Genomic DNA, 13,200 nt, shown 5'->3' with positions numbered 1-13,200 from the left:
AAAATTCCACTTACATAGCCTCTACAAATGCCATAAAATTATTAATTCCAAAGAACTATTCAACACCATACAAAACCTAGCACCTACTTCCCATTCACTCAGTGTGATGGTTGAAATTGTTTTGCAGCCATAAGTCTATCAAAGCGAGGACCAGTGTTCGATTGGCAACACCTCATGTCAGCATCGATGACAAGCCTATTGCGTGCCTTCCTTTTCAGTGCAACCATTGCTGAGAATCCAATCTCGCACTGGTAGGTTGACGGGGACTGAATCAACATGGTTAATGGACGCATCCAGAGAATAGGACAGTAGTCCTTCACTTTCGCTCAAAATGTTGGGAGCTCTTGTTCGGCAAAATCGACTTTAAGCTGAGAATCCTCACGAATTTGATAAAATCCTATCTTAGCAGCAACATCAGTATCACTCATGGCACTATCCTTTACTGAAAAGGGTCTATAGATCCACGCATCAGTACAGCGGTCGTTTAGTCCTGTAAAGTAACTTTCGATGGCGTCATTTACTGCCAAAAGATGAGTAGAGATCTCCTCACGGAAACTACATTCAGCATCTGGCATGGAACCCAGGAGAGTCATCATCTCCGTGAAGAAAGTGATGTCAACGTCCTGAACTCTTTTCTGGTAAAGTTGAATCTTAGACTTGAACGCTGCCACTTTGTCCTGAACTGTGTGCATCATTGTAACGTTTCCTTGGATTGAAGTATTCAGAGAATTTACTTCAGAGAAGAAATCTGCCAAGTAGGCAACCTTTGTTACAAAACAATCATCCTGCATCTTTTCATGAAGAAGATTCTCCTTTGCCGTATGACCACGTTCCAACAGCATTGTTATTTCTTCGCGAAGTTGTAGCACGCGATTTAAAACTTTGCCGCGTGAGAGCCAACGTACCTCTGTATGAAATAGTAGAACAGAAAATTCAGCAGATATCACGTTATTCACGTCACGTATCACGTGACTTGGAGGAGTATCCGATTGAGCTATAATGGGAATTTAACGCTCTTTTGGTAACACTGGCTATGGTTAATATGCAGCAGACCACCCAACTTGTGACCAGTGTTGTACTCATGAAACTGGTAAAAGCCCTACTGGCTATTTCAAATACGTGTATAATGTATATGAAAAATAAATTATTCTCCAGAACCCTTTGTGACCCCTTAAGAAATCCCAAACGACCCCCAGGTTAAGAACCACTGGGTTAGAGGGTGATTCTCACTGTTCTTCCTATTCTGGACAATATTCAAGCATTTGTAGGCTAAACATGATGCTTCATTTATAGGAGGTTCACCCTTGCATCAACATCAATCTTTGTATAGGAAACAACGCTAGGATCCTTATCCTACATTTCCTCGAGTTGCTACTCCTGCCCAGCAGTCACGGCATAGGCTGTTTGCTACTATCCAATATTCAAGACCTTGGTCGCCTCAGGAGCTTCTCTATGTTTATTAACATCTCCTCTTCAGAAAAGGCAGAACACTTTCGAGGAAAGTATAAGTTGACCAAAATTTAATATTTGTTGTACTCCAGTTGAGGAGGATGATAGTCTTTTTTTTTTTTCTCTCTCTCTCTCTCTCTCTCTCCTATGATTCTACCGTTTACCGCGATTTCTCTGGATCGTGTAGCTAGGATTAAACGTTCAATTTCCCTTTTCATCACTTTGACCCAAGCCCCAGAGGTGCGTCTGGAATGAAAGAATAACCTGGGATCTCTTCACATTGTGCGTCTTCCCCCATCACCCTTGACTAGACTCCAGAGTTCCCTCATGAGGTAAAACCTTCCGAATAAGCAGAAGTTGATCCCTTGGAGATTTCTACTTCCAGTCCGGGAGAAGTCTTCTTTTATAAAGGACTTTAGCCTCATACAACCAATCGATGGCCTTGGGGAGGCATGCCTTGAACCAGTAGTTGGAAGATGTGCCCTTATAGATAGTTCCAGGCAGAACCTGAATCTTTCTTGGTGTCATCAGGCTCTTGACATCTTGCATCGGGTATTAAAACAGATTTCTGACAATGATCAGTTGCTGAAGGCAGTGAGATCATTGAAACTGCTGCCATCTCCTCTCTTGCATCAATATAAGTTCTACATGACGGAAGGTGCACATTCTAACCCATCTTAGAATGTGCAATGTGGACACCACGAGTGTCTCAGGACAGTGTAGCTTAGCATTCAGCTGCTTTTATGCTGCCGAGATATCCAACTTAGAAATGGTCTCAAAATTATCTTTCCAGGCTTGTTCCTAGGGTTAGCGTCCTATTTTGCATTTGTTCCGTAACAGAAATACAAACCACACTATTTACATTGGGTTTACTTTCGGCGTAGCTGAAATGACGAGCCAATAGTTTTTAACGAGGGTTAACTACCCCCGCGCTAGTTAGCGGGGGTAGGGGAAGGGGTAGCTTGCTACCCTTCCCCCCCCCCACACACACACCGGTGATTTGCTTCACTTCACTTTTGGCTCCGGCGATGAACAGACGTGTCTGTCCATCATCCTCGTTTGACAGCCTTAATCTTTTTTGCTTTTCCTTCAGCTTGTGTGCGTTTGAAGTTGGCCTCACCCTTGGATATCCATCATGCGCAAGTGCCCTGGTATTGCCGGTCGCCCTTGCGGTACTTTCATGTCTGCGGTGGATATGGATCCTCACAACCTTTGCCCGCAGTGTCGAGGCCGTCGGTGTGATAGAGAAAATAATTGTAGTGAGTGCAGGGAGTGGTCTGCCTCCCAGTGGGAGAAGTTTGGCCGCCGGCGTAAGAAGAAGTCCAAGAGAGACCGTTCTCCTTCTGGGGTTGCCTTGAAGGAGGAAGGCTCTCGGGACTCTTCTTTCGCCGCCCAAACCTCCTCCGAAGCTCCCCCTCGTCCGGCTCCTAAGGAGAGACCGAGTGGGAGCGCAGGCCCTAGTTCTGTTTCCCGACCTTGGGTTGGGGGAGAGGGCGTCGCCTCCCATAGCGGGGCGGCTCCCCCTCCTCCTCCGGGGGAGGTTATTGATAATGATTCGTTGTCTCATGATGATCTCTTTCAGCTTTGGGCTTCCTTGGGGCTGAAGGGCCTTCCCTCCAAGGAAGCCCTGATTGATCTTGTCCAGTTGGGGGCCGCTGTTAAGCAGTCACTGGTGATAGCAGAGGTAGATCCTCTGTCTATCGTCGACGTCGTGGTGACAGAGGCTTCCGACGGGTCGGGGCAAACCTCTGCGGTTCCTGATGAAGATGACGTTGCTGAAGGCTCTCCTCCCCCTTCTGTACATCCTTCGAAGGGGGAGGGGAGTCCCACGGGCTCTTCTGCTGCCAAGCCTCCCTCTCGGGGGAGCGCATTGACTGAGACTCCCCTTCGGAGGACGGATGATCCTGATGACCCTCCTCGTGGCCGCCTTCGCCGTAAGGCTCACCGTCCGCTGCGTCGTAAGGGCCTCCCGTCTCCCTATAAGGGTGCTAAGAGGCGCCTTTTTGAATCTTCTCCTCCTTCCTCCGAGGGGGACTCTCCTCGCCGTAAGCAGCCTGCAGCTCCTGCCTCCTTAGACCTCTCCGGGGATCGATCTCCAACGCCTTCCAGACCTTCCGCCCCTGGTGCAGATGGACAGCAGTCTGACCTCGTCATCCGACGGGCAACGGTCCCTTCGGAGCAAAGGGTTGCCTCCCACGGTTTGGGGGCTTCCCTTGCGCGTCAGGGTTAACCTGTGCGCCCTTCTGCAGTGTTAGCGCACAGGCGCTCTCCTGCTCGTCAGCGTTCCCCTGATCGCCAGTGCTCTCCTGTTCGTCAGCGTTCCCCTGATCGCCAGTGCTCTCCTGTTCGTCAGCACTCTCCTGATGATCGTCGCCCCACTGCTCGCCAGCGCTCTCCTGAGTGCTCCGAACATCCTGCTGTCTCCTGAGTGCCCTTCTGCAGCGTTAGCGCACAGGCGCTCTCCTGCTCGTCAGCGTTCTCCTGATCGCCAGCGCTCTCCTGAGTACTCCGAACATCCTGCTGTTCCTGTTGTGCGCCCTGCGCGCCATCGGTCTCCTGAGCGTTCTAAATCTCCTGCTCGTCAGAGCGCACCTGCGCTCCCAGTTCCTGACATACGCCTTGTGTGCCCACGTTCGCCCGCGCGATCTGGAACTTCGGTTCAGGTCTTGGACAAGGACTCTTCTTCTTCTCGCCCTCGCGATCCTGTTCGCCAGCCTGTTCCAGCACAGCCACGCTTGTGGTCACCTGCGCGTAGTTCTAATGCTACTGTACGCCCTCGCACCCACGCTCCTCCTGTTCCTGAGGCCGTTCGTGAATGTTCGCCTTTGCGCAACGCGCTGGCAGCTTCCACACAGGATTCCACGCGTCGCCTTTCTGCTTGCCAGCGATCACCAGCTCGCCAGCGACCACAGACGCGTCAACGTTCACTTGCTCGTCAGCAATCTCCTGCGCATCAACGATCCCCAGCGCGTCAGCGATCTCCTAAACATCGGGGATCTCCTGACCGCCCGCGTGATCTTTCGCCTGCGCACAACCGCTCTCCTACCCGTCGGCGCCCAGAAGATCTGGAGAGACATGGGTCTCCTTCTTCCAGCTCAACCGCTCGCGGTCGCTTCCCTGCGCGTTCTACGCGCCATCGCTCGCCAACACGCCAGCATGCGCCAACGCGCCATCGCTCGCTTACGCGCCAGCGTTCACCAACGCGTCATTGATCGCCTGCTCGCCATCGATCTCCCACGCGTTACAGGTCCCCTGGACACCATCAACAGATGTCGTTGGAGCGATCTCGTTCGCCCGCGTGCCAACACGTTCCCTCGCCGACGCACCAACGCGCTCACTCGCCAGCTCGCCCTCGCGCTCACGTGCTTGTTCGCCCACGCGTTCACTCGCCCACGCGTTCACTCGCCCACGCGTTCACTCGCCTACACGCCCGCGCGATCGCTCGCCCGCTCGATTGTCTCCGCGCGTTTGCGCACCCGCGCTTCAGCAGCCTCTCGCGCGCGACTCCTTAGTGTCGCCTACGCACGAGCGTCAGCGCGACCCCCGTTCGCGTCGGGTTCCGCAGCTCGCGACAGCAGCAGGGACGGGTGTCGCCAGACCGCAATCAGGATCGCCCCAGCCTAAGCGCAGGTCTCTGTGTCAGGTTAGGGAACACCCATCAGAGAGGTCAGAACAACTTTCTTCCCCTTTTTCTTCACAGACAGGTCCAGTGGTGTCCACTCCGAAGGATCGCCCTATCCCCCTCCCTCCAGTGGGAATTTCGGACTCTGTGTCCGTGACTTGGCAGTCCTGGTTTGGTCTTCTGATGCGGGCGTTAGTGAAGGCTATGAAGCCGGCACTCGCCGATCAAGGACACAAACCAACGACGGCCTCGCCCCCGCTGAAGAGAAGGAGAGGAGTGGACTTCGTGGTGACTTCTCCCAGGGAGAAGCTGGTTCCTAAGAGGTCCGTTAGGAAGGCTCCATCCCCTTAACAGGCGCTTTCTCCTTCTCCTGAAGACGAGGCTTTTCCGTCCTCAGGAGAATCCAGTGAGGTAGCGGTCTCCCCCTCGGCACCAAGGGGGGAGTCGTCTCCTCATGGAGGGGAATCGTCTCGCGTGGAAGGCGCCTTCCAGACCTCTTTGTTGGGGTCGTGTATCCCGCCCAGGAGGGAACCTAAAGACTCCAAGACAGTTCCGAAGTCGTCTTCACGAATTCGTCAGGTTCCAGCTGCTCCCCGGGAGTACGTCCACGCATCTCCCCAGGAAGAGATTCCGGGGACGGGAGACTTGGCTGCCAGTCCGCAGGGAGGAGACCAGCAAGAGTCGGAGCACGCCTTCTGGCAAGTCCTGAGCCTGATGAGGCAACTCGAACGGGTTCATGGATCCCGTGATCGCCCCCCGGGAAGGCAAGGACACGGTCCTGGATCAGGTGTTCGGTACTCAGAAGCCCCCCAAGGCCAGCGTGGCTTTGCCCTGGTCCCAAGGGCTAAATGGTGCCAGAGCCAGGGCCAATGCTCAACTCGCGGGTCTCGCCTCCTCCAGTCGTTCCTCTGCCGGGAACAAACTCCTCCCACCTCCTCATCTCCAGCAGAGGAGGTACTATGAGATCATGGGGGAGTCTAGCCTCGCTCTTCCCCTCCATCATTCAGTAGAAGAGCTCGCTAGGGGAGTTCCCCTTGAGAAGCTCTCCGCCCGGCAGGTGACGTTCTCGGCGTCGGAGATCCTGAGCCATGAGAAGGTCGCGAAGTGCGCCATGCAGGCCACTTCGTGGCTGGATATCTGGCTAGGTTCTCTGGGCATCCTATTGCGCTCCGAGGATCTGTCTAAGGAGACCAATAGGAAGGCCCTGGAGACCTTCCTCCTCTTGGGCACTCGCTCCATCGAGTTCCTGGCACATCAGGTTACTAACCTTTGGGCCAACTCGGTGTTGAAGCGACATGACGCGGTGACCAAGAAGATTCACCCGAAGGTCCCCGCCGTGGATGTCTGCAGGCTCAGGCACGCCTCCCTCCTTGGGGGGAATCTGTTCGAGCCACAGGACATGGAACACACAGCTGAGAGGTGGAGGCAGTTGAGCCAGGACTCCCTCCTCCAAAGGGCCCTTACATCTCGGCCCTATAAGCCTCCAGCACTGCAGCAACCACAGCAGCAGCCTCGCAAGACACCAAAGCAGGCACCGGCAGCTAAGAAAGTGGTGATTAAGCCCCAGCCCTTTCCAGCCAAGGTCAAGAGGGGCGGTAAGTCCTCCAGTGGAGGCAAGACTCCTAGAGGGAGCGGCCGCAGCCGCAAACGCTAGGAGTGGCAGTCCCCCCGCGTGTCCACCTGTGGGGGGATGCCTTCAAAGTTGCGTGCACAGGTGGCAGCAACAAGGGGCCGATGCTTGGACGGTCTCTGTGATCGGCCAAGGCTATCGCATCCCATTCACGAGATCTCTACCTCCCCTGACAGCGAATCCAGTGTCGTTGAGCTCCTATGCCATGGGATCGGTAAAGGGGCTAGCCCTTCGGGCAGAAGTCGAGACCATGCTCAAGAAGGATGCTCTCCAGGTCGTCGTCGACGGCTTCCCAGGCTTTTTCAGTCGACTCTTTCTTGTAAAGAAGGCGTCTGGAGGCTGGAGACCTGTCATCGACCTCTCGGCTCTGAACAAGTTTTTCAAGCAAACTCGGTTCAGCATGGAGACAGCGGACACGGTCAGACTTGCAGTGAGACCACAAGACTTCATTTGCACACTGGATCTAAAGGACGCGTACTTCCAGATCGCAATCCATCCGTCTTCCAGGAAGTACTTGAAATTCAGCCTAGACAGCAAGACCTACCAGTTCAAGGTGCTGTACTTCGGTCTCTCCACAGCACCTCAGGTGTCCCAACGACTGGTTTATCTAGGCATGTTGTTAAGACACCAATCTCCACAAAGCCTTTCCATTAGACGACAGGATAGCAAGGCTGAGGAGGGTGGCGGAACCCTTCCTCAGGCGAGAAGAGCTTCCCGCCCAATCATGGTTGCGTCTCTTAGGTCACCTGTCCTCCCTGGCTCGTCTGGTTCCAAACGGCCGTCTCAGGATGAGATCCCTGCAGTGGCGGCTCAAGTCCCGGTGGAATAGAGGATCCGATTCCCCGGACGTGCAGGTCGCGATAGGACCTTCGGAACAGGCAGACCTGCGGTGGTGGCTGGTCGACGAGAACCTGCGAAAGGGAGTAGATCTTCTCGTCCTCCCCCCGGAGTTGACACTGTTTTCGGACGCTTCCAAAGAAGGGTAGGGGGCGCACATTCTGAACCAGAGGACCTCAGGCCTTTGGTCAGAATCAGAAAAGTACCGGAACATCAACCTGCTATTATTATTATTATTATTACTATCCAAACTACAACCCCAATTGGAAAAGCAAGATGCTATAAGCCCAGGGGCTCCAACAGGGAAAAATAGCCCAGTGAGGAAAGGAAATAAGGAAACAAATAACTGAAGAGAACATATTAACAATAAATCATTCTAAAAAAAGTAACAACGTCATAACAGATATGTCATATATAAACTATTAACAACGTCAAAAACAAATATGTCATATATAAACTATAAAAAGACTCATGTCCGCCTGGTCAACAAAAAAGCATTTGCTCCAACTTTGAACTTTTGAAGTTCTACTGATTCAACAACCCGATTAGGAAGATCATTCCACAACTTGGTAACAGCTGGAATAAAACTTCTAGAGTACTGCGTAGTATTGAGTCTTATGATGGAAAAGGCCTGGCTATTAGAATTAACTGCCTGCCTAGTATTACGAACAGGATAGAATTGTCCAGGGAGATCTGAATGTAAAGGATGGTCAGAGTTATGAAAAATCTTATGTAACATGCATAATGAACTAATTGAACGACGGTGCCAGAGATTAATATCTAGATCAGGAATAAGAAATTTAATAGACCGTAAGTTTCTGTCCAACAAATTAAGATGAGAATCAGCAGCTGAAGACCAGACAGGAGAACAATACTCAAAACAAGGTAGAATAAAAGAATTAAAACACTTCTTCAGAATAGATTGATCACCGAATATCTTAAAAGACTTTCTCAATAAGCCAATTTTTTGTGCAATTGAAGAAGACACAGACCTTATATGTTTCTCAAAAGTAAATTTGCTATCGAGAAACACACCTAAAATTTTGAAAGAGTCATACAAATTTAAAGAAATATTATCAATACTGAGATCCGGATGTTGAGGAGCCACCGTCCTTGACCTACTTACAATCATACTTTGAGTTTTGTTAGGATTCAACTTCATACCCCATAATTTGCACCATGCACTAATTTTAGCTAAATCTCTATTAAGGGATTCACCAACCCTAGATCTACATTCAGGGGATGGAATTGATGCAAAGAGAGTAGCATCATCTGCATATGCAACAAGCTTATTTTCTAGGCCAAACCACATGTCATGTGTATATAGTATGAAAAGTAATGGGCCAAGAACACTACCCTGTGGAACACCGGATATCACATTCCTATACTCACTATGGTGCCCATCAACAACTACTCTTTGAGATCTACTACTTAAAAAATCAATAATAATGCTAAGAAACGACCCACCCACTCCCAACTGTTTCAGTTTGAAAACAAGGGCCTCATGATTAACACGGTCAAAGGCAGCACTAAAATCAAGGCCAATCATACGAACTTCCCGACCACAATCAAGGGATTTCTGTACTGCATTGGAGATTGTAAGAAGGGCATCACATGCTCCAAGGCCTTTACGAAAACCAAATTGCAAACTAGGGAATAGATGATTACCTTCAGCAAACCTATTAAGACGTTTTGCCAGAAGACGTTCAAAAACTTTAGATAATATGGGAGTTATGGAAATTGGGCGGTAATCAGTGGGACTTGAGCTACCACAAACACATTTACATAGAGGAGTAACATTACCAATTCTCCAACAAGTGCTAAAAGCGCCTCTTCTTGCTAACTTGCGCAAAATAACAGATAACTTTGGAGCTAAGAAATCTGCTGTCTTTATAAAAAACAAAGGAAAAATACCATTTGGGTCTACACCTCCATAAGCATCAAGGTCCATCAACAGAGCTTTAATCTCACGAGATCGAAAAGCTAAACTAGTTAGTTTAGCCTCAGGAAAACAGGAATGCTAGAGATGAAAGCCGTCTTTCTGGCTCTTCAACTGTTCCAACGGACCCTGGCGGGTCACTCCGTGGTGGTGATGAGCGACACCACCACGGTAGTGGCTTATATCAACAAGCAGGGAGGGACTTTTTCGCAGCAGCTATCCCATCTTGCAGTAGAGATTCTGAGGTGGACCGAAGTCCACTCGATAACACCATCAGCTCGCTTCATTCCTGGCAAGAGGAATGTGCTCGCCGACAGCCTGAGCAGGGCTTCGCAGATGGTGAGTACTGAGTGGTCTTTGGATCCTCAGATAGCCAACAAAGTCCTGACTTTGTGGGGTTCCCCGACTGTGGATCTGTTCGCGACAGCCTTGAACTTCAAGCTGCCCCTGTACTGCTCCCGAGACCCGGACCCCAAGGCACTCTGGCAAGATGCTTTCCAACAATGGTGGGACAACATAGACGTGTACGCCTTCCCACTGTTCTGTCTGATGAGAATCGTGCTCAACAGGACCAGACTATCGGTCAACTGTTCGATGACTCTGATAGCTCCGTTATGGCATCACGCGGAATGGGTCCCGGACCTTCTGCAGCTCCTGACGGAGCTCCCGAGAGAACTCCCTCCACGACACGAGCTACTCGGACAACCACACTGCAACATCTTTCACAAGGCCGTAGCCTCGCTTCGGCTTCACGCCTGGAGACTATCCAGCGTCTTCTCAGAGAGAAGGGCTTTTCACAACAGGTTGCGGAGAGAATGTCTCGGCACCTGCGAAAGTCCTCTGAGGGAGTCTACCAGGCAAAGTGGAGAGTCTTCTGTGGTTGGTGTAGTGTGAGGGGTATCTCTCCACTCGATGCCACTATTCCAGCAATAGCGGAGTTCCTCGTGTATCTGCGGGAGGAAATGCACCTTTCGGTCTCAGTGGTGAAAGGCTATCGCTCAGCCTTAAGCTTAGCTTTTAGGCTGAAAGTAGTGGACATTTCTTCCTCGCTAGAACTCTCTCTACTCATACGTAGCTATGAGCTTACCTGCCCTCAGTCGGAAGTGAGACCTCCTCCTTGGAACGTGGTTCGGGTTCTCAGGTCTCATAAGAGACCTCCCTTCGAACCATTACGCCAGGCCTCTGATCGCCACCTGTCTTGGAAGACGGCTTTCCTGCTCGCTTTGTCCTCGGCCAAGCGAGTTAGTGAACTTCATGGTCTCTCGTACGACATCGCCCATTCAAGGGGATAGGGGGAGGTAACGTTCAGGTTCGTCCCCGAGTTTGTTGCCAAGACTCAGAATCCTGGAGTGCCGGATCCACGATCTGCGGGAGGAAATGCACCTTTCGGTCTCAGCGGTGAAAGGCTATCGCTCAGCCTTAAGCTTAGCTTTTAGGCTGAAAGTAGTGGACATTTCTTCCTCGCTAGAACTCTCTCTACTCATACGTAGCTATGAGCTTACCTGCCCTCAGTCGGAAGTGAGACCTCCTCCTTGGAACGTGGTTCGGGTTCTCAGGTCTCTTAAGAGACCTCCCTTCGAACCATTACGCCAGGCCTCTGATCGCCACCTGTCTTGGAAGACGGCTTTCCTGCTCGCTTTGGCCTCGGCCAAGCGAGTTAGTGAACTTCATGGTCTCTCGTACGACATCGCCCATTCAAGGGGATGGGGGGAGGTAACGTTCAGGTTCGTCCCCGAGTTTGTTGCCAAGACTCAGAATCCTGGAGTGCCGGATCCACGATTCGACTGTTTCAGGATCGCGAGTCTCCGTTCTGTAACAAGCGACCCAGACCAGCTGCTACAATGTCCAGTGAGGAGTCTGAGGTATTACTTGAAGAGAACAGCTGCAGTTCGTCCTCAAGTGCGAGCATTGTTTGTTAGCACAGGCAGGACGAAGAGGAGGGTCACCAAGAATACCATCTCGGCTTGGATTCGAAGGGTTATCCATCACGCCTTGAATCCGGACCCTCCTCCGTCACGTCGCCCTAGGGCACACGATGTCAGGGGTATTGCTACGTCCCTGGCCTTCAAGAGATACTAATCTGTGATGCAGGTGCTTCAAGCTGGGGTCTGGAAGCGTCAGACGACCTTCACAGCCCATTACTTGCAGGACGTGACCCACAGGAGCCTCGATACCTCTTCTATCGGCCCTGTGGTGGCTGCACAACAGCTGGTCTAACCTCAGGCTCCTTTATGGACAAGTGGCAGTAGGTTGAGGGCGTTGTTACCCGGCTTTAGTCTGCGTGAATGAAAGAGTATGTCTGACCCTTACTTCTTTCTTCATCCTCCCCTCTCTTTGGGAAGCAGCATCCTGGTCTCCGCATAGCTGACCTCAACCTCTGCAGGTAACCCATGCTTCCTTGTGCTCCTAGTATTAAGTTTAATACTGTCGCGTCCCCCATACCCTGACGAGGTGGTATTGGGAACGTCTTATCCTGGATTCCTATCTAAAGGTCTCAAGGTCAACTTCATAGGACGTGTCACTCTCTTTCCTCCACACACAACTTATGTAGCCCACACGTTCCTCGCGAAGCAATGAACTTGTGAGGTGCAGGGGCTCCTTTTCTCAAGTGCTACTCACTGGGAGGTGGAGCCCCCGGGTAAAGCCAAAGTCAGTAAGGCTGGGGACTTTCCGCCCTTCCTAAGGGGTAAGTCACCCAATGTAAATAGCGTGGTTTGTATTTCGGTTACGGAACAAATGACAAATTCGGAGATAATTTGTATTTTTCCTAACCATACAAACCTTAGCTATTTACACATATTTGCCCGCCAGCCCGGTCCCCCAAGTCAAGTCCTACCTCTAAGTGAAGTGAAGCAAATCACCGGTGTGTGGGGGGGGAGGGGTAGCAAGCTACCCCTTCCCCTACCCCTGCTAACTAGCGCGGGGGATGTTAATCCTCGTTAAAAACTATTGGCTCGTCATTTCAGCTACGCCGAAAGTAAACCCAATGTAAATAGCTAAGGTTTGTATGGTTAGGAAAAATACAAATTATCTCCGAATTTGTCATTTTCAAAGAATCTCGGATACGATTATTTGCTTTTGAGCTGTAGTTTATTTTCACCAGTGTGCTTTTTCTGGGTCAACTGTGTTCTACAGCATAGGAATGCTGTCGTGAGTAAGTTCATGCGTCAGATGGCTAGTTGACTTGCTAGGCCTGCGCAATATGTTTGTTACTCAACACCCAACAATGTTCCCACCCTTGGAAGTAGCTGCAGCAGATGAGAAGTGGAAGAAGGATAACCAAGGTACCTTCTTCAAGAAGGCAGTGTCGTCAAACTTTTCTGCTCCTCCTCCACCTAAGGCTCGTGTTTCCCCACCAGAGTCCTCACCTCAGCGTAGTCTGCTGACTGATGATGACCTTACTCATCACAAGAAACAAGGAAACTTCTCCCATTCCTTTTGTTGTAAGGACCACCCTACAAGAAAGTCAAGGACGGCAGGGTGCCCGTTATAGATGACAATTCCCTCAATGTACCACCTGTTGGGGGATACCTGCAAAGTCATTGGACAGGATGGTATTTCCACATGGCATAACCATGGGCGGTATATGTCTTGCGATCACGGTATCTCGTCCCGTTCACAGACAGTTACCCTCCTCTGACTCGGACTCTGATGAACCTGTCCTTGTATTTGAGGGGATCAGAGAATAATATCCTCTTGCAGAGCGATGTTCACAAGATACTG

The 13,200-nt window shown here is 51.0% G+C and overlaps 1 pseudogene; it reads right to left on the bottom strand.

Moving 5' to 3' along the window:
• Positions 1-326: 326 nt before the first annotated feature.
• Positions 327-13,200, bottom strand: part of LOC137633883 (SCAN domain-containing protein 3-like) — a 142,643-nt pseudogene continuing 129,769 nt past the window's right edge.

This window comes from Palaemon carinicauda, chromosome 43 (assembly GCF_036898095.1).
Source record: "Palaemon carinicauda isolate YSFRI2023 chromosome 43, ASM3689809v2, whole genome shotgun sequence".
NCBI lineage: Eukaryota > Metazoa > Arthropoda > Malacostraca > Decapoda > Palaemonidae > Palaemon > Palaemon carinicauda.
This window is presented reverse-complemented; position numbering and strand designations above follow the sequence as displayed.